At 37.8% G+C, this 27,494-nt stretch overlaps 2 long non-coding RNA genes across 2 annotated transcripts in view; one reads left to right on the forward strand and one right to left on the reverse strand.

Annotated features, from left to right (window-relative positions):
* Nucleotides 1-253: 253 nt before the first annotated feature.
* LOC140652190 (uncharacterized) overlaps nt 254-27,494 on the reverse strand; it is a 73,349-nt gene continuing 46,108 nt past the window's right edge. The window contains exons 4-5 of the long non-coding RNA XR_012042681.1: nt 1,525-1,638; nt 254-568 (exon numbers count right to left, since the gene is read on the reverse strand). This is a non-coding gene — a long non-coding RNA (uncharacterized lncRNA). The remainder of the gene's footprint in view (nt 569-1,524; nt 1,639-27,494) is intronic.
* On the forward strand, nt 16,623-19,991 carry LOC140652196 (uncharacterized). Its single transcript, XR_012042684.1, has 3 exons — nt 16,623-16,740; nt 17,683-17,759; nt 19,933-19,991. It is a non-coding gene; the product is annotated as an uncharacterized lncRNA (long non-coding RNA).

Raw genomic sequence — 27,494 nt, forward strand, 5'->3', positions numbered from 1 at the left:
AGAAAATTTTATTTTTGAATCCCAAACTAACTTTGAAGACAGGGAGTTCCAAAGAAACCTCCACTACGTTTACCATGTCTCCTACATTCCCTGAAGGGCATTTTAAAAATAACTTAAAAAAAATCATAGAGCTAATTCATTTATAGGTGCTTTCTAAAATTAAAATTACATTTTTAAAAGGGATTTTTTTATTTATACATTTTCAGGTTTTATTATTTTGTAGACACTTTTTCTCTACTGTTGATTGGTCCAAGTCACACGAAGATGTGGTTGCAAATAATTTGGTGTTATTTGATATAATTTGTAAATACAAAATGAGATTAACAAAGTATATATCAGGTATTATCCAATTTCATGTAGACCTTGAAATAATCACTTTGATGGAAAAAAATCCAAAAGTAGTGGCATAAATTATTCACCCCAAGTAATTCAGCCTAACAAATGCAGTACAGTAAATAGGAGTTTGCATATTGCACAAAGGGATCATTTTAATTCCTTTATCACTTTGTTCACCTCTCCTGCCCTTCATCTTCATCTTCTTTGCAATTCCAATAAGGCTGCAACATCACTGCAACACAAAAGCATTAGTGATTCTATTTAAAAGGTGCCAACCTTGTTGTTCATCTGCCTACCCCATTGTCAGTATGGAAGTGTATCTTATTTCTATTTTCTATTCTGAAAGGGATATGGGAGCTATTTTGGTGAGTTAGTGCTTTCTTCCAAGTCTGTACTTCAAAACAAACCAAAACTATTGCTGGAGTCTTATAGTATCATAATAATTTTCATTTTTTGAATAAGCTGATTATTACTTTGGACTTCTATGAAGGTTGCCAGTTTTGACTTGTCATCACAACTTACTATGGAGCAATAAAAAAATCAACCAACCAGCCAACCAAATTACCAATGCAAAACAACCCCAAACTTGCTTGGTTTGGAGCATAATGGATAGCATAATAGGGTAACACTAAGAGCCCCACACACATCCCTCATGCCATCTCCACTGCATTTCTTTGGTTTCATTTCTACACAAACAACTCCTCTGTGCTATGGCTGTGCCCTAAGTCTCGTGCCAGTGCTTCATCCCAGTCCTTTCCTGCTCACATCCATCCTGGCAGGCAGGACCTGGTGTCTGCAGCGATTCCTGGGTAAGTTGTGGGCTCTGAGGAGAGGGGGTATTTGGAGGTGCAAATGCGCCCCTGTTGCTAATCCCACCACAGTCTGCTCTGTTCAATCACAATATGCTTACCCCACCCCCACCCCTTAATATTTTATGTATTATCCTGAAGGGAAGTGCCTGGAGTTTTCAGTTTTAGAAAAAAATATTCAAATCCTTTCAACTGACTATCATTTGTGAAAATACGAGTTGGAAAGCAAGTGATAGATCAGCTATATGCCCTCTTTTCTATTTTACCACCCTGAAAACAGCAGTTAAGTCTCCATTTTGTCAACAGGAACACAATTCGTCAAAGGTTATATGACCCAGATCTCATAATTCCCAGTGCTGGGCTAAGCTCTGTTTCCTACCTTTCCAGATGATTAATGTGTTCAGTTTGCTGTACTGCACTTCTTTAGCACATGAGAAGGAGAAGTATTCCACAAGAGAGGTTATTTCTTTGCTTTCTTACAGTCTGGTAAATCCTGGAAGGTATTAAAAATCAGGCAGAATTACTCAGAACTATTTCCAAAAAGTTTCTGAGATGTTCATGTGGTTGAACCATATCATCAAGTTACAAAATAGTCTCACAAAGCATACAGTAGGTCGCCAGCTCATGAAGAACTTGGTATAATCTTTATGAATAAGAAAGTGAAAGGTGAGAACTCCAAAAGATTTCTAGTCTAGGACTGAATCTGAGAAAAGTTCATGAAATCTATGGATCTGTGCTTACAATTCAACACAGAACTTCTTGGGTTTATCTTCAAGTTGTAGTGCATACTAATTGAGGATTTAAAAAATTAAATGAAAAATCCCCCCAACACCACATTCTTGCTCGTTTAGAAAACGTAGATATTATCAGAAAATGTGAAGACTCCTCTGTTACAGAGCAGGGCTACTCATGCCTGATGCATTACCTCTTCATTTCTCTGCTGCACAACACAGCAATCCAGTCAGTCTTCTGGCTTCATTACATCTCTAACATTAACAACTGCACATTTGCACCTTTGCTAATAGTATGTCTTTGTGTTGCCAGTGTACCCTTGCTGACACCCTATTTTCTTTGCTTGACACTCCACTTGCTGTTGACTCTTAGTGAGAGGGTCAGAATTGAAAGCCCTGGCATTTCAGCGTGTGAAACGAGGCAGTAGCTGATGAAATACAATTTCTCATACTGTGAGAAATTATCAGTTATATCAGCTTTCAGAACTCTCATTCACAATACTGTCTTAATGCTTTCTGAACTGAAGCCAAATCCTAAGAAAATATCCATGCATAACTATGCTATGAGTGCTTACTGGGCCTTACTGAAGAACCATCTAAATAAAGTTACGGACTCACTGGCAAGCGATACAGAGTATTCCATGTAATTAAACGAAATGAGATTGTGTCTCAGATTACGAGGCGTGTAAACTAGCTTTTGCTTTCAGTGCTACATGCAATTTTTGGCAGACATAGGAAACGAAGCTGTTACAGACTGCCATAATAAAAAAAAATACAGGCATATTAATAAATACCATTTAATTTTCATTAAATTATAATGAAGTCTGTTATAGACACTATTTTGAAAGAAAAAGTTGTGATAGTTATTTCCAAGCTAACTCCGTATAAAGTCAATTTTCTCTCTCTTTTTTTCTCTGCAAATTAAAATTATGTTATTACAATTTCACATGTTAAATTTCATACACTAGATGAAACAGGATGAAGACAAAATTCAGGAAGAAGCTGGACAGCTAGGGTGTAAAATCTTGGCAAGGCAGAGACCAGAATGGTCTGCAAACACTATGAGTTTTGCTTGGTCTTCTTAAGCACAAGAACATTTTATTTATCTTTGTCTTCATACCTACTGTGAGAAGATATAGCAGATTAAATGTCCAGGCTCTGCAATGCCGTAATAACTCAGAAGTGGAGAGAGTTGCAGACAGAAAGGTTAGCAAGTGTATCTGCAACATCAAGACTTCCCTCAGCCCCAAGATCCATATACCACATGGCACCTTTTCGCCTGGATGTCAGTCAGCTCTAAGCCTGTGCACTTCTGAGTTTGCTTCTTAGCCAGTTATTGGGATCAAATGCGTTTCTTTGGTGTACAAATGAGGAGATTCATTCAGGTAAGTAAAAAGGGATTTTATCAGCCTACTCCTAAAAGTTTGCTACATCTAAGGGATTTCCAGAATTCCTTATTTCAGTTTTCCTGGGGTTATGAAGTAGAAGATTCATAATCTCCAAATGCTTTCAGAATCTGAGGTGTCTTTTTTAATAGAAATGCACAGAGGTCTTTTGATAATTTCTGATAAAAGTATCATTTCCCTACAAATAGTAGGAGTTTCAATTTTCTCTATAGGCAAGCATACATTTGTATCTCTGTGCTTGCATTACATGACGTAATCTATTCAACCTCAACATGGAAATAACTAGGTATGTGTTAATTGCCACCTACGTTAACACAGTTTTTCAGTTCTGTGCTAACAAATCACTTGGATTTCATAAAATTGTAGAATATAGAACTCAATAAGACCTTGAGAGGTCATCTAGTTCAACTGCTTGACCACAGCAGGAACAACTCTCTTGAACCATTCTTGAAAGAACCTTGCATAACCTATTCTTTAAAAACAAGACAAGAGAAAACCCTCCACAGACATTCCCTGTGCTCCCTATGGATGTTTACTATGCCCCTCCCTGGGCAATTTATTCCAGGTTTTAATTATCTTCATAGTGTAGGCCGTTCTTTTCCTAATATCCAACCCAAACCTAACCTACCATTATTTCTGATTATTCCTTTTCTCTTTGAAACAACCTTTTGCTTTTTGAAGACTTAGTCTACCTCTTAGTTTTCTGTGGCTTGAACAAACTTTGTGTATTCTGATATTTCCTCAGGTTTGCAGGAGAGATGAGATCACACACAGAAGACTGAATCTTGCAGGGCTTTTATTATCTCCATAGTGATAAGAACTCCAACTTGATTGGAAGTGAATATAATTTCAGGATGCAATTTCAGTATTTTTGAAATGGACTTCATCAGCACAAAGGGCTAGTTCCCCAGTCTTACATGGTTTTCATGATTTATTTTTTTCCTTTTTCTTGCAGACATGTAGGAAATGGACCTATGTTAATTGCTTAGTAGTAAAGGCATGATAAGACAAAGACATCTGTCCAATCACAACACTGCTGTGCAGGAAGGATGTGCAAGAGTAACGTTACTTTTGTGTATTTGTCTCTTTTAGGTCCTTTGCCAAAAGAAACAATATTACTATGTCTCGACAGTCATCATTCCACCTAGAAATTCAGATGCTAAAAAGAATCTAAATTAAGTTAGACAACTGATGCAGCATTTTTTATGTTCTAAACCAGATTTGAATATATTTTTTCACAGTTTTCCCACTTCATGTACATCAATCCAAAATGTATCAGTCACTACAGAAATCCCACTTCTTTGCACTGTTAAGTGAGCATCTGCTGAGAGGTGAATCTTTACAACCAAAGAATAAATGGAAATAATTGTAAATGGAAACACTACATAATATGTTGTAGATGCCTTGTGAGAAAAATAATGTTTTAAAAGTAACTCAGTAATTGTTTTTAAATTAATTTATATTTTAAAAAATTATTTATTTTTTCTCCATGTACAGCCTTTCATCCCAACTCTTTAATCTTAATTTCCTGCTGCTAGTAGATATTCTGCAGCAGTGCATGAGGAGTCTGGCTGCATTTAACCTACCAATAAATACGTGTTCTTGTCCTAATGAAAAACTACCCATCTTCAGAAAAGCAACGGACTAAATATGAAAGACAGTGGGCATAGTGCATGCCTCTTTTTTTTACTTTTTAACATTTTGCCATCTAAAAATGATGTGGTTTTCTAACCCCTTTATCCAGGTTCTCTAGTCAACAGTGATGAGGAGCTCCAACAGGTGACTAAATCCCTCATACAACAAGCATTTAAGACAGATGGATTGAATCATTGTTTAGAAGACTCTCTCTCTCCAGCAGATATAAAGAGAACCCATGTGGTTTATCTAAACTTGAGGATATACCTTTCAGAGGACATAGTTGAAGCCCTTGCATCATGCCCTTCATAGCTCTGCTTTTCAATGCCTTCATTCCTCTACCTTCTTTGTTCCTATCCCTGAAATTTACTGTACCATCCTCCCAAAAGCTGCACTTCCACCAAGATGTATGAAGCAGAGTGGTATATTCCTTAAGTGTATCTTAGTGAGTGTTGTTATTGTAATATAATATCTATTGTATCTTCTAGTTTTCTTGAATCTTTCACTTCTGTTCTTGAAACTTAAGATATAATTCCAGCATCATGGAAATTTCCAAATGCCACTTACAACCTGATTCTCACCTTTGCAGATTTCCAAGGCGATATTCCCCCCTCTGTCCTACTGCTTTTTGTGGTTTGGGTCTGAAAACTTTTGATAAGACCCAGGCCTTTCACACTGTGCTATTTCTGCCTTACATCAATGATGTACATGGACTACAAACTCCAGGAAGTGCTTCTTGATGAAAAGAGATTTAGTTTCAAATTAATTACGTGTACAATGAAAATTGATGTTTCTACTTAATGACTAAGCACTGTAGATCCCCTTCATACTCTTGTGACTCCTTCTTAGACTAAACTCTGTAACATTAAATGTTCATTGAGGTAAATGAAAGCTTTCAGATGTTGGACGATGATTTCTACCTCACTGATAATTCAATAATCTTCCTATTCTGATTATAACAGGAAACTAAAATGTGTGTGGCAGAATATTCAACTGAAAAGAAAACAGAGGATAGAAATAAGAAAGGAAAGGAAACTAAGTAAGCACGAGACTTCTTTCTAGTGCAGGAAAATTTAGGTAATTATGTTATTACTGTGGGGCAAGGTCTTGACTAACTGTGAATGCAAAGGTTAGGGGCTAAGAAAGTTTTAAACCCTACCCCTGCCCAAACCCTCGATATTTCCCTTCATCCACTTCTGAAGAAGGATGGTTGTGTCTTCTGCAGGGACGCAGCTTATGGGCTCCCCTTGAGCAGCTCTAGTGTTCCTGCTGTGCTGCTTATCACTGCTTTTTGATGCCTTGTTTCCTTGCCTGCTTTGTTCCCATCCCTTTTCCATCCTCTAAAAAGGTGCAACTCCACCAAGATGTTTGAAGCAGATTGTTAAGTTCCTTAAATATATCTCAGAGTCCTTAATACATTTAAAAGAAGTTATCAATGATACAATTTTAAATTATATTAAACTAAGTGTATTTGCTAAGTATGCAGAAAAGAAACTGGGTATAGACACTCAGCAACTGAAGGTAAGTAGCTGGGGTTAATTGACTAAAAGATCTCAAATGTGGTGACTTTCTTTGTTTCAGGGGCAAGACCTAGATTTTCTAAGCTAGGACCTGCAAAGCTAAACTTACTGCTTGATTTGATCTCCCTCAGTCCTATCTAACAGGTGAAAAAGGGTGGATGCAAGTTCTTGCAGGCTAAGTGAGAAAATTAACTTAAGTTTTGCCACTCACAGGTGAGTTCTTCAAATTGCAGACCACTATAAATTAACGTGATTATTTTAGAATTTTGGGAGAAGCATCTCTTTTGAATTCTACCTGAGCATAGGTAGGAATAGAAACTGAGCCAACAAGCACTGGGGAATCCTGGACATGGTAGGCTTATTGCTCAGAGGGCAGGAAACTTTCACAGTCAAACAGCGAGACACTTTGGGTGAGATTCTTTGGCTTAAACATAGGTTCTTCTTGTCATTTTCTGTCCCCTAAAGCATCTCAGCTGTCTGCCAGCTGCTGTTCCAGAAGACCTAAGGTGGATAACAGATCCTGTATTATATCTGTTGTCTTTGTGCACACATCTTGGATACCACAAGGTATATAAGATGACATAATAAACCTCTTCTGACACACGCCTAGCAAATACAGGTCATCTTGCAGTAAGGAGAGCAGTTGATTTGGATGACAGTTTTGGTCATGGGTGTTTTCTTTACTGACAGACATGATATTCTAGTAAGGCTTTACAAGGCGTAACCATGTTTCAAGACGGCTCATTTCCTTCGTGATATCTGCCTCACTGGTTCTGCTCCTGAAATGCACATACAAATTATTCTGTATTGGGTTTGCGTGGCAAGGTTTTGGTAGCAGGGGGGCTACAGGAGTGGCTTCTGTGAGAAGCTGCTAGAAGCTGCCCCTATGTCCGATAGAGCCAATGCCAGCCGGCTCCAAGACAGACCCATGGCTGGCCAAGGCCGAGCCCATCAGCAATGGTGGTAACGTCTCTGTGATAAGACATTTAAGAAGGGGAAAAAAAAACTGGCCAACACCAGCAGCTGTCAGAAGAGAAGATTGAGAATATGTGAGAGAAACAACTCTGCAGACACCAAGGTCAATGAAGAAGAAGGGGGAGGAGGTGCTCCAGGCACCACAGCAGAAATTCCCCTGCAGTCTGTAGTGAAAACCATGGTGAGGCAGGCTGTCCCCCTGCAGCCCATGGAGGTCCACGGTGGAGCAGATATCCACCTGCAGCCCGTGGAGGACCCCATGCTGGAGCAGGTGGATGCCCAAAGGAGGCTGTGACCCCGTCGGAAGCCCGCGATGGAGCAGGCTCCTGGCAGGACCTGTGGACCCGTGGGGGACCGATGCTGGAGCAGTCTGTTCCTGAAGGACTGCATCCATGGAAGGGACCCACACTGGAGCAGTTCGTGAAGAACTACAGCGGGTGGGAAGGACTCACAGTGGAGAAGTTCATGGAGGACTGTCTCCCGTGGGAGGGACCCCATGCTGGAGCAGGGGAAGAGTGTGAGGAGCCCTCCCCCTGAGGAGGAAGGAGCAGCAGAGACAACGTGTGATGAACTGACTGTAACCCCCATTCCCCGTCCCCCTGTGCTGCTGGGGGGGAGGATGTAGAGAAAATCGGGAGTAAAGTTAAGCCCAGGAAGAAGGGAGGGGTGGGGGGAAGATTATTTAAGATTTGGTTTTATTTCTCATTATCCTACTCTGATTTGATTGGTAATAAATTAAATTAATTTCCCCAAGTCAAGTCTGGTTTTGCCCGTGACGGTAACTGCTGAGTGATTTCCCTGTCCTTATCTTGACCCACAAGCCTTTTGTTATATTTTCTCTCTCCTGTCCAGTTGAGGAGGGGAGTGATAGAGTAGCTTTGGTGGGCACCTCATGTCCAGCCAGGGTCAACCCACCACATCTGCAAAAATGAGACATTCACATACAAGACAACACACACAATTAATCATTTCCACCTTTTTCTACCAGTTAGTTCTCCTCACAAAAACACCACCTGTGGAAGTTACTTTCCATGACCTTTCTGAATATGCCAGGAAACCAGCTTGATGCTTTCTCAGCATTTAGCTAAAATTTTTGTTGGCTGCAACTGAACATTTTCCAATTCTGTCCATAACTAAATAAAATTACCACTGCACTTGCAGCAGTTTTTGCCTCAGGAAGAGCTCTGAAATACCACAGTAATGGCAGCTGCCTAATATAACTAACTGGCAAGGTTTTAAGCAAGGGCGTGTCTATTCTGTTTTTGAAGTTATGCCTGTTAATATGGACCTCGCTGACAATATTCTTAATTTAAGTGTTCTTACTGTCAACATTCTGTATAGACCAGACAGAAAAGTATTACTATTTTTAATAAACAAACTAGCAGCAGGAAACCTACAGGGAAATATCCTTACCTTATAGAAAAATATCTGTTGACTGGCAGAAAGTATCAGTCCTAATGCCAATTCTGTCTTGCCAGCAATCATTCTGGCTTCTTTTCCAGTTTCGTCTCTAGCCTCAAGTGCAAACTGAACTTTGAAAAGAGCAAGACACTAGATAAAGAGAGAAAGATTGACCAGGACTCCGTGAGCTCTGTGAAACAACTTTCATGCAGCCATCTGAGCTTCATCTTCTACCTTACATCAGTTCTGAGTGAGTCATCTTGGGAGGGAAGGCACAGATTTCCCCCTCCCCACCCCAGCAAAGCTCAGGGTGACTTTGTGCTGTGAACTGTTATTATAATTTTAATCTCCAGATGAGATGCTCAAAATCTACAGAAAAACAGTAACATGTACATTGCTTAGAAGAACTGATAAGGAAATTAAAGTGTAGTCAGGTGGAGTTTAAGGAATTGAAAGGGAATCTTTGCTGCTGCACTCTTTCTTTACAAATAATTGCATAAAATAATGATGAAAAATGCATGAGATGCGTCAAGGAGTTTCTCACCACCCACTGCACTAGTTCATTTAAAATGTTTCCCCTCACTTGGGAAGAGCTGAAATTGCAGCAGTGGCTATTAATAGTTCCAAAGGGTATCTGAAGTAATTTGTCACTGGCAGGTGTTTGAAGTCCATAGCAACTTTTTTTCCCCTTCTATGCTTTCTTTGAGTAAACGAGATAAAATAGCACGTCATCTTCCATTTCAAGAACTGAAGAACCGCTACTCATCTACCTCTAAGGGTAGAAGACACAGGAGATATTTATGCACAATAAAGCAGTATGGAATGCTAAGATCACAGTAAAATTCTTCTAAAAGAACAGTAGAAAAATGCATTGTGCCACTTTTGAAAGCATCTGCTCACTGAATCACACAGCACCTGGGCTCCCAGTAGTGTAATATTTTTATTTATTTTTTGAATAAAACCCCTCATATTATAACATTGCCATAATATCCGTAATAAGTAGCTTTGTGCCAAGAAAAGGCTAACTGGTAATTCAAGAGTAGAATACAGAACATTTTTAGCAGTTGAGTGTAAATCAGAACATAGGGGGATAGATTGATAGGAATTATAATGGCAATTGATATGAAGAGACAAACTGAACAGCAGAACTAGGAAGTCTGTCATCTTCTGCTAGCTATTATGACCAGATTCTATGTATTTTCCTGCTGTGTTATCCATAAGCAATAATATTCATAACCATTATGTGCTTTCAAAACAAGACTTAGTATAAGAATGAACTATTTCCTCTGTAATATTTTCATATTAAAAATGAGCTACAACCTGCAACAAATAAAATACATACACGTCTCCTGCAAAAGGTATGCCATCTTCTAAGTCCTACAAAGATTTAGCCATGTAATGTTGGTTGCTGTGGACTGAATAGAGTTAAGCTCCCCAAGACTTAGCTCATGAATATTTGAGAGATAACACTCTATTTATTACTTTAATTAATTCTTTGCTTTGTTATAAGAGGCTTTTCACTATTCAGACTCATAATATGAAAGTGATGCTTTGTTTCATTGAAACATTTTTTATTGCTCATTTAGAGCTATCAAATTACTATCAACATATTACATATTAATTTGTAACCATGAAACAACTTGTAAATTGTATTTTATGTCTGTAATTTTATAAGGTAATATCTGAGATTCACTTGAAGTAAAACTGGAGAAAGATTTCTGGCCCAAGAATTCAGAGTTTATGAAAGCTCTACTTCAGTCTACAGGCATTTCATCTGCCTTTAAAGCTTCTTGGGTCAAGATATTGTTATTTATTTCTATTAATACATTTTTTGCCCAACAGAAACTATTTTAGAGGCATAACAAACTCTGGTACTGGGTTGGAATTATTATAACAATTCTATCCCCTAAAAGATTCTAGTTGCATGAATGTTATTATCTTTATTTTTTGTTGCTATGTTGCTGTTGTATTGCTTTATTTTGTATTGTTGTTGCAGTCCAATCTTGTTTAAAATTTGCATTTATTACTTTAAAGTACCATTTGACCTAATGAGAGAGTGAGAGAGAGTGTAAAAAAATTCTAAGGAAGAAATTAAGAAACGTTCTTTAATTACTAACATATTAGCAATGAAAAATAGCCCCTTTTCAGTGAAGGTTTAGGTCAGCAAGCCTGAGGGGAAGGAACAGTGTAACCATGCAAAGCACAAATGACACTACCAGAAATTTAGAAAGGGGACAATTTTTTTCTTGCCTGGAAATCAGTTGGAGGCACTAGGTCACTTATTTGCATATAACCATGGATCCTACCATGAAGATGCATCTATAGGCTTTAGAGTTAAAGATGAGAAGTCTAAGTTAATCAATATAGTTTGGTAATGCAGTTGCATTTCTCTATTTTATGTTTGGTACTGGCAGACAAAAAATAAAGCAAATAAATCTTCATAGTACAGCTTGTCAGAAACACCTTGATAGTAAATTGTGGTCTATCAATGAATGTGTCTCCTTCCCTGATACATTCCTTCTGAAGAAGAAACAAGAAGAAGGAAAAAAGTTCTGATACTTTCAAAACATTCTATTTTCACATTTTCTTAATAAAATATCTTGATTTTCTTTGTTTCACTGTTTCAGTGGATCCAAAACATCTTTAAAACATTTTTTACAAAGAGTTTTTATATTTTAGATTTCTTACAAAACAAACATTATATTTCATACAAAACAAACATTAGATTTCATACAAAATGAACATGACTTGATATCTGAAAGTCTTTTTGAAATACAATTGTTTGTTCTTGGTGTTATCTATATACAACATGACAGACGCACATAATGTTTAATATATACCAAAATGGTCCTGTCACAATATGGCATACTAAAGCCTCTAGCTTGCTCTCTCAGAGCTAGTGGAATCAGACTGTGTTCTAGTATAGTCATGGTAAAGTTACAGTGAAATAAAAGGGATATTTTTTTTTTTTTTTCCCTAAATTGATTGGATTGTGAGATGGGACTACTGTACTTACAGTTATGTTTTGTTTGTGAGGGATTTCAGGCAGGTTTCTCTGCTGAGGGTCTCTACTTAAGTATAATTGAATGTTACTAAGCAGGTGAGGCCAGAATGTCTCTTGTAATGAAAAGAAAGCCATGGTCCAAGCCCAGTCATGAGCTTCCCCAATTGCTGACAGGAGAGGCAACTCAACACTTTATGAATTTCATTCCTGACAAGATTTAAAGGAATTGTCATCTTTTCCTACCCGAGTATATTTAGTTCTCTTTAGCTAAGTCACTGGAAATTGGCATGAGTCATTTTTAAAGAGCTGTTCATCTTCTGCAGCCAGGATGATTTAGCTGCTTTCAGACTTCTCTTTGTATCTCCCCTTTCAGACTTCCCTTTGTTTGACACCACTGATTAGATGCGCATTTCAGCTATCAGGTTTCTAATGACTACCCAGTGACAAGGAAAGTTAAACCTTTTGGTGAAACTGGAGTGCTTTTAAGAAATTTGTATTTTGGCTTAAACAGTTCTGATTCTGTTATCAGAAGCTTTAACCTGCTCTCTTCCCAGGTTCTTCCTGAAGGGTGAGTTGATTTACATGCTATTCTTCATGTTCATGCCTGTAAATGCATTAATATCTCTTTGTCTAGTCTAATGCTGCATGTTTTAGCATCACATCCAGAATGACTGTCAGATAAAGACTGACTGTCTTTAGACCACAGACATCACTTATTGGTTACACAATTTAAATATCTTTCATTTCTGAAACACTACACTTGATGATCTTTACCAGATCCTGCATGGAAATTTGTTATATACTTTTTCTGGTATTTGTTTTTTTAAGGAAATTTTATTTTCCTGGACATAAGGAACTGAACTGTGATTTGTATTACTATGGTACTCCAAGCATTTATGGTCTCAAGAGACTGGTTTAACAAAAATAGAGACCTGAGGAGTTTTGATTCATGGTATAGTGCATAGAATGGATGTTAAGGAGTTATCAAGGTTTCAGAAAGAAAAAAATATTATTTAAAATACCATTGCTGTTCCTTGCCTGTCCCATCAGAAGAAGAATGTATGAACAGACTGATGGGAAATCAGACTGGGAGGAAAACCTGAGTTCTTCTAGTGTCTTTCTTTCCCTTGCCCCAGCAGTATAATGTGGATAGATATCCTTTGTCTTTCCTCTGCACTAGTTTGGTAAATAGGGAAAAGAAACATCTGAACATCTCTTCTATCTCTTCCATGTCAGGTACAGAACAGTTAATCTGGAGCAGTTGCTGCATGGCTGTCACTGTCTTAATTTCTAGAATCAGGAAAAAAGAAAAAAAAAAAAAGAAAAAAAAAGGAGGTTTTACGGTCTCTGCCTCTGATCAACCTGCCAAGCATATTCAGGTAAATAAGAAATAGAGAAGAACTTTCATTTCTGAAAGGAAGTAATTCTTTCATAATAGTCTGTTGCTTAGAGGGGAGAGTGGGCTCAACAGGAATATAAATAAGAGGCCCAGGAGACAAAGCCTCCCAAAAACCTGCTGCAGGTAAGAGAAGATACTGTTTCTTTGCCCACTGAAGTATCCTTTAGAGTGTCGTTGTTCCTTCTTGAGAAGGCGGCTAAGTGCATTCAGAATTAGGCTGAATGTGAGAGGTTAGTCTATATGAGTTTAGGTTTACAGGTTCCCAAATGAAACCAGTTTCATTTATGCTTCAGTCTATTTTGTGGCCTGAAAATACATTTTTACATCTATGGAAAACTTAAGAAAAAATCAACCTGGACAAGCTGGAGAAGTACCTGGACTTAAGAAAAAATAAACCTGGACAAGCTGGAGAAGTGGGCCTGTGTGAACCTCATGAGGTTCAACAAGGCCAAGTGCAGGGTCCTATGGCTGGGTCGGGGCAATCCTCGGTTTCAATACAGGCTGGGGGATGATGTGATCGAGAGCAGTCTTGCGGAGAAGGACTTGGGGATGCTGGTGGATGAAAAGCTGAACATGAACCGGCAATGTGTGCAGCCCAGACGGCCAACCATATCCTGGGCTGCATCAAAAGAAGCGTGGCCAGCAGGTTGAGGCAGGTGCCCCTCTACTCCACTCTGGTGAGACCCCACCTGGAGTCCTGCATCCAGCTCTGGAGTCCTCAGCACAGGAAAGACATGGACCTGTTGGAGCGGGTCCAGAGGAGGGCCACAAAAATGATCTGAGGGCTGGAACACCTCTCCTATGAGGACAGGCTAAGAGAGTTGTTCAGCCTGGAGAAGAGAAGGCTGCGGGAAGACCTTATAGCAGCCTTCCAGTACTTGAAGGGGGCCTATAGGAAAGACAGGGACAGACTTTTTAGCAGGGCCTGTTGTGACAGGACAAGGAGCAATGGTTTTAAACTAAGGGAGGGCAGATTTAGACTGGATTTAAGAAAGAAATTTTTTACAATTTTCCCAGAGAGGTGGTAGATGCCCCATCCCTGGAAACATTCAAGGTCAGGTTGGATGGGGCTCTGAGCAACCTGATCTCGTTAAAGATGTCCCTGCTCTTGCAGGGGAGATTGGACTAGATGACCTGTAAAGGTCCCTTCCAATCCAAACCATTCTATGATTCTATGATTCTATGATAATTTCTTAAATTTAGTTTTACCACTTAAACAGTAGTCTAAAGTTTATCAACAGAAAGTTGTTCGAAAAATTCTGAAGTTGATCAATAAATAATTAAATTTATCACTCTTATTTAGCAACTTTTCCTCACTAAGATATTTAGGCTCCAAATCTAGTTAAAAATTCAGACATTAAAAACAAAAATACAGCAATTCAGATTCTAGGATGATAATGCAATGAATATGTATTTTAAACAGGTGAATCTTGCTAACTCAGAAAAAACCCTTAATTTTCTTATTATTATTATCAGATTTTGCCAGAAGTGAAGTTATTATATAGCTTGTTATTGCTTAGAATATATAATTTTTATTCTGAGAAGTCTTTGAGCATTGACCAAATGAGTAAAAATGTAGAATTTATGTGACCAGATTGTAATGAATTAATCTGTTAGTTGGACAGAGGATATACAGGTGTGCTAGGACTCCTTTGAGATGTTTTATATAAAAGAGAATTTATGTGCCAGGCTGAGTTTTCAAAAGTTTGGATTAATGTATTGCTGCTTGCAGCACCTTTTGGCACCTTCCTTTGAATATGAAAAAACTTGCACCATATGGTGGGACTACTGAAGAATCCCTAAAGGAACTATCTCTGCTGCTGAGATTGATCCTGTTATAACTGACATCATCCATTGCCCACTCAGAGGTAACAAGGGAGAGAGGAAAAAGCCTGTGGAGGAGACATTCTCTTTCTGTCCACAAGTATATTTGCCTCTTAACCAAGATTTTGAATAAAAATGAAATGTAAAGCAACATTTGGTAAATAAATGCACAGAAGAGTAACTTTTTTCCTCTACTTTCCCTCTACCTCTTTTAATGACTCTGTTGTCACTATTACTCTGCTTAACACTTTGCCATTCTGCAGATCCCCCCTAAATAAGAAATGAGAAGATTTTAGAAGCCTGTTCCTGGATTCAACCATTTCCTGCTTCATCTGCTTACTCATCCTCTTTCACTGTAAATTATCTCCCTACATACACAAACATGCTCACTACCCCCTGCCTAAGCTCGATAATGTTATCATTAGCAGGGAGGGGAACAAGATGGGGAAAACTGAGTAATTACCATCCTTTATTAAATTATGCAGCATTAATTAGTTGACTGGGTAGCTCAGGGACTGCGTCTGCTCATATCAGAACGGTGATTTTCAGTTCAGAACGGCATCTGTTTCACAGCTTTAGAGCAACAATGACAAAAATTAATAATGTATGGATTATGTCACAAAAAGAGAGGTGCTGCATTCATCTGCCTCCTTGCCACTTGCATGTCAGAAATAAAGAGCAGACATCACTGTGCCACAAGCTCTGCAGGACCACAGAGGCTGAAATAAATTTCGTAATTTAGTTTGATAGCAAATGTAATATTTCTGATACATTTTAAGGGCAAGGGAGATTAATTTGCTTCTTAAAGACTGGTATTTTGTGCTGGAGTTGTTTCACTTCTTGTGATGTTCAAGTTTATTTTGCTTGCTGTAAGAGGGAAAAAGATGGCTTTGACTGATCCCAGCATCAATTTGCAGTCAATCAAAACACATAACACTTTTATTTCTGCTGGAAAGAAATTGAAGTATACAGCTTCTTGTCCTAAGAAGCGCTGAATTCTCATGTATGAAAAATACCACCATGAGTTTCCTTTTGGTCTTGTAGTTTATAGGCCTGGATCTACAATTAGAGCTTATTGGTTCAAATGTGGCAAAGAACCTGGAAGTGAATCCTTTTGTTTTGGTTTCACAATGTCAATAATTACATGATGCAACACTAGGCATTTGCAGCAGCTGAAAAAAGTAAGCTGCTGCAGCATCAAAAAACAGCTGGATTTTTTCCTTCTAAAATACCAGCATGGGAAAATGTCTAGATGTCCCAAGGGGATTCTTAAGATCAGATTTTATTAAAATAAAAATATAAAAGGAAAATGTAAGTACTTTCAGCAATATTGGAATGCTTTTTCGGGTAAAGAAACACAATCTCGTCAACTGTTATTACGTGATTTGCTGTTCATAAAAGCTATAATATATACTGTATATCTATACATATGTACACTTATACCTACACAAATATATATATACATATACAACATATGCATATACAGGTAGGACATACTACTATGTGTATATTGCAGAATACTGTAGTGGCAATGAATAAGGAATGGAGCTGAGTAACCAGAAACAGAATGTACATCTTCCCCACTGTTGACAGAGCAGAACATAGTACCTCCCTGTCAGTCACCAGCCTTTCCAGGAATGGCTCCTGCCCTCCAGACCCCAGAGCTGCCAAGACTATCCAGTTACCTAATAAAAACACATGTAAGTTTTCCTTATTTATTTTGGCTCCTTTAAAAAGATAGCTTGTGAGCTTGCAGCTGCCAGAAATCAGTTTCCAGAAAGATCTTATTAAAAAAATGCAAGTGACTTTCACTTCACTTTCACTTCAGGATTCGGTTTTCTAATGTCAGTAGCAGGATGCACAGTGGATAAAATATTGAATACAGTTTCCCCTCAAAACAGCTGGGTGGGGAAATGGCTCTAGCAACTGAGAAAGTAAAACATGGTTTGCTCTGCTTTGAAAGGTTTGTTCTTGTAGACAATTTAAAATTAACCCACAACTTCCTTTCTTTCTATAAATTTTGAACGTGTTAGATTAACAAGCTGCTTTGATGCTTTCTCACCCTCCTCCCTGCCTGTCCCCTGCCTCTGGAGACAAATTTTAAATAAAGAATACAGCTTATAAGTAGGGTTAGTCCAGCTTGAGCTTGTTTCTTTCACACAGTTTCTTTCACAGAACCAAAACCTTTAAGGGAACCCACAGGCACTGTAACTTCAAGGCACACACAAGTCCTCGTTATTGTCAGAGGCCCCATTGCCCCTCATACAACCCCTATTAAGGAATCTGAATGCTGCCTCTGGCTCTTCCTTTTACATGCTAGTCAGCTTTCTGTTTAGCCAGGAAAAATAAAAGGAGTGAGAAATATGCAGAAATTCTGTAAGTTGTTTGCATTCCCCTGAAATATTTCTTTAGCTGAAGGGGATCAAATCAATGAAATATAATGAAACCATATGCTCATTATTTCAAAATAGAGCAGCTGCTTCAGGGAGTATTGAGAAGATTTATTAATTCTACCAGCACTGCTCATTAAATCTAGGTATCTCCATACCTGTCTTCCTCAACAAAAGCTCCTTGATAGCAAAATCACCCCTGTGGAGTTCAAACTGATGTTCATCTTGGCATTCTTCCCTGTATTCTTCCAGGGCAGAGAAGACAATATGCTGAGCTGATGCTGCTGGAGAAGTGGAAAAAATCATCTATGTGGAAAAAGCTTTCTAGCGTGGGTACAGTTTGGAACTGCCGTAAGAGGGATGTGTGTTGGCAAAGACTGATTCTGCCTGCTACGGACCATATGTGCATTTAATTGAGTTTGCAAGTTTCCAGGCAGAATGCCAAATGGACAGCCTACCATCTGATAAGAGTGATGAAGTTTTCCCCTCTTGTTCTCTCATAAGCTTTAGGTTCATAAAGATTCTGAGAAGTCAAAAAAATCTGTCCTTCTCCAGGACTGATACTGGGATGTGTAAGCAAGCAAACAGATTTATTAGAGAAGACCAAAATATCAGATTTACTTAGAGGCTATGACTTCAACTGTAATACTGAATCTTGAGTAAAAAATATAAATGAATACTTATGCCACTCCAGCAGTATTATCTGAGTCACAATTACCTCCATGGTTTCCTCTTTGTTCTAAGGACCAGGAGATAAATGAAGCGACTTACTTCCAGTTATAAAGTACAGGAGCTGGAATAGGCTCAGGGAAAGAATTAAGTGAGAGATTTTGCAAAACCAAAGCAGGGTGAGGGGCTGTGTTTGAACAGATGCTGCCAGCTCATTTCCAAATCTTAATATGGCCTGGGAACACCTTGTTCCAGGCACGATTGTATGGCTGCACTGATGAACAAAGAGGTCAGGAGCCAGCTAAAGAGCTAGATGCCTGGTTACCTCTGTCGCCCAGTTATTAGCTTGCTTCTTGGCTCTGTTTTGGTGGGGTTCCACCTTCCTCCTGGGACTGGCTCTCCCTAAGCCTTATCTGCTACAGAGCAGACAGGGGACAAGCTGTGTGCAGTGCAGTCATGAGAGCCTGTCAGTGTGAATTATCCTTGTGGCATTTCCCCTTCTGGTCAGTACAGGCCTGCTGAACCTCATGGCAAGACCTGGAGGAAAAATCCTAATCATCCCCATCAGCAGTCTTCATGACTAAAGGAATAAAATCCCCATAGATGGTGATTTTCATCCTTTTAATGTCTTGCTACAGTGTCTTCCATGAGAGAAAACCACACAGTCCTGCATCAAACTTGACTCATGAGAGTTTTTATTATTGAAAATAAAGGGAATATAAAGACTGATGTTCTTTGTGCAGTGATGGTCAGATTCTCAATGTTCAGCTGGTGGTTTAAAGAGCATTTCCAGAAGGTCCTTGGAGCAGGGTACATCAAACCCAGAGAATTCTCAAATGAAGTGGGAGGTGGTCACCACAGTAGGCATTTTCAGTGGTACATTCAAGTCTTCAGGGAGAGCTACCTTTTATTCATAAGGTGTAAATTTGGCTATTTGGATGGCTGTACAGGAGCTGAAATCTGCTGAACAACTCTGTCTTGTTGACAGATTGAATTTCAACCATAATCAAAATTTGCTGACAATACTAAAAATGAAACAGTAGTAAGGGAATCTAGACCCAGACTATAAAGTAGTCTGGAGAAACTAGAGAAGGGCAACCTGTGAACAACCACCAAAGCTTAGATTTTACAAAATACATAAAATCTCACATCTCAGGAGAGGGAGAAAATAAACAGCAGATGCACAAAACTAAAGGTCAAAGATAACCACAAAGCTGCACCTATTTAACTACCCTGAGTTTAGAGTTTAAGTTGTGTCTCCTTGCAAGCTTCTACTAATATTCTAGTTTGATGTTGTCACCCAGTGTAAGTACAAGAGAACTGTGAAGGTGAGAAGGGAAGTTGCTCCTTGACTGCTTTCATACCTTACACAGTGGTATGTGATTTGAAAGTATTGTAAAGCAGTGGCTCAAAGCGTCCTTGGTGTCTCTGTTATTCAGAGACATAGTTAATGCAATAAAGTCCCTTGCTACTTACAGCTACATTTATGCTTTCAGGAGCAGAAAAAATCTGAAATAAACTAAATTTTTTAACCCTCTTGGCTTTAGGTATTTTTTTCTAGAGCACAAGAGAGTCATAACATAAAAACAGGAACAGAACTGTGTTTGCAGTGAACAGGAGTAAAATTAACATGGGTATAAAATGAAAAATGCAATGCACCCCTGAGAAGTAATAGTAGTGTGGGTACTTTTCACTATGCTCTTCTCACTGGGCATTTATTAGCCTGTGGCAGCTATATGGGGGGGGCACAAATACAGTCATGCCTCCTTGCTTCTTAACTCTGTCCAAATAAGAGAAGTATACTCACAAAAAAAATCACAATTTTTTTCACAGATGTTTCCACTAGGCTTGGTTTCTATAGCACTGTCTGGGATTGCAGCAAAGCTCATGAACCTCTATACACCCATGGTCAAATGTCATTTTCTCTGTAAGTCATGTTCAAATAGATTTCTGCTTTTTAAGAAGACAAATGTACCTTGTTCTCTTATAATTGTTATGACTGAAATATACTGCAGTCCAATTTTGACTGAGGTCAGTCTTTGACATAGACTTGTAAGAGTTTTTCCTATTAATTGGCACAGTAACTGAGAAACTGTAATGACTACCCCAATAGGTAACTAAGGAAGACCAAAGGAAAAGAAAAGCCCAGCAAACCACATTTTTGTATCATCTGCTCCACAAAATAAGACAGAAAATGGGTTGCTTAATTATCTGGTCTGAGTCAAGTTACTTATCATTTCAACAGAATACAGAAAAATAGTGCCTTCTGCTACAAAAAGAGGGCACCAAGTGTTTCATGTGGCTGGGTTACTTACAGATGAGACCAATAGTTTAGTCTGGCATGAACTTTCTTAAGAATAGCTATTAGGAAAGAGACAGCAAAAAAGCAAAAGCAGTTTAAAGTTCATCTTTGTTATTTTGCCTGTGGACTACATTTGGTGTATTTCTCTGAGATCTTTGATTTACAGTAATAGCAGTGATCAGCCAGCAGCTATGTATGAAGGATAAGGGGTTTGAGAATACAGTAGGAGATTTCAAGAATCTCAGCTATATTTCATACTGATTATTCAACACAGTGGATATTTAGGTGATTTTTGGTGATCATGGATACATATCTGAAATGCCTTCAATGAAGGTAAAATGTGCATTATTCAGTGGAGTTGAACAAATTATATCCTGTTAAGTTCAGAAGTGTAAAGTTAATGGGATATCACATTGCGATAAAAAATATGTTGGATTTCATTTTAGCTGTGCTTATGTTTAAGGAAATCATTGGTCATGTTGTCATTCCTTAGTTAATTTCAAACAGATGCTGTGAATATAAAAATATCAAGAGTTTCTAATGAATTTATCTGGGTAATAATTCTTTGTTTATTGGAGAGAGTTCATTGCTAGTAGGCTTTTTTTTCTCACTTGACCTTTTATTTCTATAGACCACCTTTCCTGTGTTTTGAAAAAAAATACAAGTTTGAATCCCTACAAGCCTTATTCCTAAGAATTACTCAGCCACTGAAAATATTAAAAACTAACAGAGGATTACAGATTGTAGCTTAAAAAAAAAATTCTTGCTGATAAAAATCTAATATCAAAACTTTGTGCTAACAGTCATAAATTAGGGGTCTATTAAAAACACATTAACTTTGAATATAAATGTTTAGAAACAACTCTGAAACCTAAGATTACTGAGAAAGAGCAGGATACAGACAAGCACAGTAAGCCTGACATTTGTACATTGTTGAAAATAAGGTATTCTTATTTGTTCAAAATGCTTCCTTTTTCCCCTCTACTTTATCTCAACACTCCTCTCTGAGATCATTCAATGTGAAAGTTAGTTTGCTGTCATTTATCTTGTTGGGAGCATTGAAGCTCAAGGTGCTACTGAACATGTTTAGAAAATTTCTAAGGTTGTAGAGGGCCTTTCCCACATTCCTTTCCCCAAAAGGGTATCTTCTCAATTTCTCATAATTATCCTAAAACAAAAACAGTTTAAAAATTATAATAGATTTATGGAAAATATTCCCTCCCACTAGATCGCTACAAAATATTTATATTTATTTGACTTTTTTGCCAAATCTTTGTTTGACTCAATTTTCTTTATTCTGGAGGAATAGAGATGGAGAAATTGAAAGTTTCTAATGTACTTCCAGTGCTAGATCATTCTGTTTTAATTCATTTCCCCTTTTTAAGTGATGAATGACACAGGTGACCTGGATCTGGCTAATGTACAAAAGAGCAGCACACAGTTTTCTATCCTGATGTTTTCCATGATATTTGATTTTCTGTAGGTGTAAAGAAGAGTTTGGTCTGAGTTCAGGGCTGTCATTTGGATTTCCACCATCTTCCCAATTCTTCTGGAAAAAAAAGTTACTTTTTCAATATAGATATTCTTGTATTAAATGAAATCTGCTCTTTCATTATGGTTAGACTTAAAACATGTTTAAGTCAAAGAAAATATCAAGTTTTAAGTTTTTGAGTTTCCTGATTTATTGTGTGTGTTTAGAATGGCAGGAGGAAGTGATGTAAGAGCAAATTGAAATTCTAAAACTAATTTTTTTTGCATTATGACAAAAAGTGAAATTTGGAATATAGCTGTGTTCTTTTCTTTCACACAGTGCAGATGTACATGCTTTTAATTCTGAAGCATGCACGCTTGCAGTGACAGCCTAACAACTTATTACAGAGGGAATAACCCACATCTAGACACAAGCTGTCTCTAGAACAGTAAGAAGTAACAACTGCTTATGGTACCCTCTTATTTTCCTCTCCTAGGTACTGTGCCTAGCACAAGCTGTAAAAGACTGATTATGGTGGTGTTGCATCTCATTCCCAGCAATTTTCAGACATTTGTAAGTCCTCTCTTGTTTGTACTATATGGTACTACAGTGTACAGTACTGCACACTGACGGCAGTAAACTAAAGAGGCTGGTGGAAAAGGTTTGTGCAGGATGCTGAGGATTTGTCCAGAACACAGTGGATCAAGCATAACCATACAGATCTGTGGCTTCAAGACCTTTTCCCAGTGGTACCCTGTCATATGCTTCTCAGGCTTATTGGATCATCTCATAATCCTGAATCTTCATGTAACTCTGGCCATATCATCAATACCTTTGTCATTTCCCTTACTGCTGGATCACTTAGGCTGCATAATTGGACGCATTTCAAATCATTTTAGAATTTGAAAGCAAAGAATGTGAGAAAGCAAACCAAAGAATTTGCTTCCTTGCTGAAGCAAAGGAAGAAGAGAGAAATTTGAAATTATTTTAAAGAAAACATTAAGGTGGAAACATGTAAAATCTTATTTTATTTTCCATAACATGTCAACAACATTGAGTCAACAACATTTCCTCTATTGAGCCTCTATTCTTCATTTTTGAGATTTTAAACTCAGAACTGATACAGAGGTAAAATTACTCATGCTTGTTACTGTATTATTTCCTTTTGAATCAGTTACGTACAAAGAAGTTTTATGACTGTTGAATTCCTGCCACTCGCTCTGTCTTTGTCTCAACCTGCCCACCTACTGAGAACTGTTTGAGCGCTTTGCTCAAAGAATTTGCACAGATTGTGTATACAGGCAGATTTCAGATTGCCATCTCCAGATAGGCAGTTCTGGCTTTGCACACCGTGATAGCACATCCCTGATAGCATCAGATTCTCTGAAGTAGACTTATAACTGTGTTCTTGATTGCACAGACAAAAATTAACATATTTCTTGAGCGTATTTCACTTCTGCATTGTAAGAGTCACTCCTCTGGTCATCTCGCTCTTGGTAGGGGATCATCTTCAGGCTGCAGGAGATGTTAGTAGTGTTTTAACAGGTTAAAGCAAGCTGCTTTGAAAATAAAGACAAAGTGTCAAACAGTTTCTAGGAAAGAGGGAGACGGGAATATTTTGGTAGGGTAAAAAACAGAACAGAAGTGTGGAGAATTGGCAGAAGGGCAGTGAACAACTCTACATTCAAGCCCAGCTGCTTACGATGAAACCACTCCCACAAGAGAGTTTGACTAGAGACATGCATGCATCTCCTAGGTGAGGTGTGCATATACTGTGAGGATAGTTAGGGGAATATGGGCACACATGTGCTGCAGAGTAGCCAGTGTAGATGCATCCTGTCCCCCCTACCATGATTCCTGCACGTTGCTGCAAGTCTTTTCCTATTGCTGCTTTTCTTTCCACAATGTGATGCTAGAGTGCAGAATTGGAGGTTAAAAGGACAACCTCATGGCTCTAGTGATGCAATCTGGTAAAAGAGTCTCTGCTGCTGAAGAAAGGTTTTGCATTTCTTCTCTAAGAATTTAGAGTGATTTTATACTATCCATGTCTTATTCTTAGGTCTTCTGATTTGATCTGAAGTAAGCCATGAGATTTTTTTATTTTTATTTTATTTTTTGGTGTATATGTTTTACTCAGCAAACAAGAAGCAATCATGTCATCAACCTTCCCCACAGACCATAGTTTCCTTTAGCATCTGGCTGCATCTAGAACAACAATAACAAAAGAAACCAAGGGAAAAAAAATAGAATGTCTAGATAATGAACAAAAACTCTAAGGCTTAGGTGAGGTCATTTCTAACTGAGGTATGGTTGAACACTTGTTTTAGTAGTACTATATTTGTGATTTTTAACTTAATATGAAAGCTCTTACCATCAGCATAGGTCAATTGTACATGTTGTTTTGAGAAAAAATATATAGAAAATAAATGGAATCTCTGGAGAAAACAGATGATGTAAGCCAGAATGTGTCCTGAACAAATTATTTGGTGATATATACAAAAAACCACATTATCTTTAATAGCTCTAAGTGATTTGGACATTGGATTTATGAAATACTCATGTCAGCAGCATAGAACATAGTGCCAGGTAATGGATCAATACAAAAGCAGAATAAGAAATCTTGAATCATTATCAAACTTCTTACTGCTTTTAGATCTTATTTGCTGATTCCCTTTGAAGCCTTGAGTTTGATGCTGTTTAATTTATGAATTATGATATAATCATAGTTCATAGTGTTGTGAAAATTGGGAAAATAAGTGGTGCATAAGTGAAGGAAAATAAGTTTCTTTTCTTTTTTCTTCCCTTCTGCTATTTCACTATGGTTTGTCTATTGCAATGAAAATATTAGACAGTTTAAAAAAAAGTTTCAATGTTTTTATGGACTATTCATAGCATAGCAACAACATTTGTTTAGGAGTCTAAAAATATTTTTAAAATGCGTACTTTGAATTTTGTACTAAAAGTTGAAGAGCAAGAGAACATATGGTCAGGCACTTTATGAGTCTTTAGGCTGCTAACTGCTAAAATTGCATACAGAATCAAATGTGCACAGATAAAATCTTACTAAACAGTTTAAAAATGCAAGCAATGAGTACTTGTAACAGCCCTTGATACACAACAGAATGGTAAAAGAGAAAACATAAACCAGCCTTTTAATTATTTATAAATTTTTAGAGGCAGATTTATTTATAATCTTGATGTAAATGGAATTAAAAAATCATTTTATCTGCCCCTGTTGTGAAAGAGGGCAAATCATCAGGAACTACCTTCTAGTTTTTCCACCACTACTGCATCAGCTGTAGGATTATTTGGCAGTAGATTTTTTTTTTCTTTTGTGCCTTGGGTATTCAAAGTGTCAGAGCAGGGGAAAAAGAAAGTTAAAAAAAAGTTAAGTATTACAGCAGGACCCAAGAAGTCTGGATACTGCCACAGACTATCTGTGTGATCTTGAACAAATAATTTAAACTCCTTTCCCTCTGAAACAAGACAATAGTACTTTCTTACTGTAGAGTGATGTTGTGAGCTGATTTGACTGTGTGGTAATGAGGGATAACATTGATTTCTTTACAGGTGAAAAATGTTTTATTGGAGTATCATAATTCTGGAAGACACACATTTCTTCAAGTTCATAACCAGATATTAAATATTTCAAGAGTGTTATTTTAAGTAGAAAATGAGCTTTAATCTATAGATTTTTTTTTCATACAGGCTGCATTTGCCACAATGTTATTGTTACTTTTATTCTTATTATTAATCCAGTCAACTCAGTTTCTGCTATGAACAGCTGTCAATTTTAAAAGAAAATTATCCAGCTGAATAAATGCAGAGATGGGACAATATCACAATTTGGAATCAATACTTGTATTTAATCTAAGGGTTGGTCAGTGCTAAAAGGTGTGATCTTTCATCTGTCTGCAGTAGATGCATTGTTTGTTTATGTGCTGTGATTTGTTGCTGGAGAAGGCGGCTGTTAATAGCAACCATCATTTAAACTGGTTCATTAAAAGATAACCAAATTAATTTTAATCCTAAGGGCTAAAGTGGTTATAGGCTTTGGTTTCCTTTTGAGGCTGTTTAGGGCAAGAAGGGAAATGAAGAGGATTGGGTTTTGCTAATGAATATTCACACAGCTAGGAAGCTGGAAAATGGTCTGTATTGAAGGGAACCAGAGGCCATAAAGCAACTATAGCGTTGCTCTGTAGCAACAAATGCCACTGTGTTAGAACAGCTGCAGATATTTTGAAACAGTAAAACTACCTATAAACTGGGCATTTTGGCCTTCAGTTCCACATTTCTTTTCAGCTCTTAGCATTTCTTCTTAGACCAATTATTTCCTTTTGTTAACCTCACATGAAGAAGCAAAGCCACACAAGCAGACATATTCAGTCCCATAATCTCATTCCTTTCCTTGATTCTTTGTCTTTTTTTCATGATCTGTTCTTCCTTCCAAGTCTTTGCATCATCACTCACATCAGCTAGCTGCTTCCTTGGCACAACCCCTGAAACACATACTTTGGATGTCAGCATTTCCCAGCAGCTTTATGACAAAATAAACTGGTTGGGTTTTTTTTTCCCCTTTTTATCTAATTCCACTACAATATGCAATAGAGCAGAAAGATAAAAAGCCACTTATATGCACTCTTCAGATATGGCATTTTAATCACCATCTGAGAAGCAAGAACAATCTTATTAAGGCAAAAAAACAGGATGCACTTTATTAGGAAAATATTCCTAAACCAGTGCTTTGCAAAGCAAGGGTTGCAACCTCAAGAGAGGCCATGACAGACCACAGTAGAGGACCCACTAGGGATTTAATTTTTTATGTTGTTTAAATTAATGTTACAGTTTATATAAACCAACTGTGATGCGATACACAATCCCTGTCCTCTTATAGAAGGGAATCACGTGGGACATGAAGTCATACTAAAAAAAAATTAAAAAAATTAAAAGCTGCAATAGTAGACTTGCCCAATATTTTAAAGTATCACAGAATATATCTGACTTAATATTATTTTATTGAATTGACAAAATTTTCTTCCATGGATTCAGAAACCGTGAGCCCAGCGTTGCATGAATCGAACCATCAGGCATCCCTCCAGTTTTTCCCTCCAAGAGGATCCCTCCACTTTTTACTGATCCTGTACTGAAAGACTGAATAAAATCTAGCTGGAAAAAATACTAACTTGAGAGAAAAATTCAAGAATATTTCTATTTCCATATTCGTCAAACTCAAGAATAGCCTATTCCAGGTATAACAACCTCATCAACCAAATTGTTGTTAGATTGATGAAGGCACGGATGTCAAGACCATCTTTTCATGTCTATATTCACATGGGTTCTACTCCCCAGGAAAAGAATCACAGTGCCTGTACAGTACGGAAAATAGACAATGGGCAAAAGCAAAGGCTGTGTTGAATGTATCTGATCAATGAAAGATGGTGGCAACACTTAAGCCATGAGACAGCTGTGCCTCACAGTATGTTGCCCCATCCTGGTCTTCTTATCACTCTGATCAGGGGGCTTTTTGGCAGGCACAGAAACTGTCTTCCAGCCCACGTATGTAGAACTCCTTCCCAGAGAAACCAAAGCACAGAGTGAGGAAGAAAGGGGAGGGTGGGGAGC

This window comes from Ciconia boyciana, chromosome 1, assembly GCF_034638445.1.
Source record: "Ciconia boyciana chromosome 1, ASM3463844v1, whole genome shotgun sequence".
In the NCBI taxonomy this organism is placed as follows: domain Eukaryota; kingdom Metazoa; phylum Chordata; class Aves; order Ciconiiformes; family Ciconiidae; genus Ciconia; species Ciconia boyciana.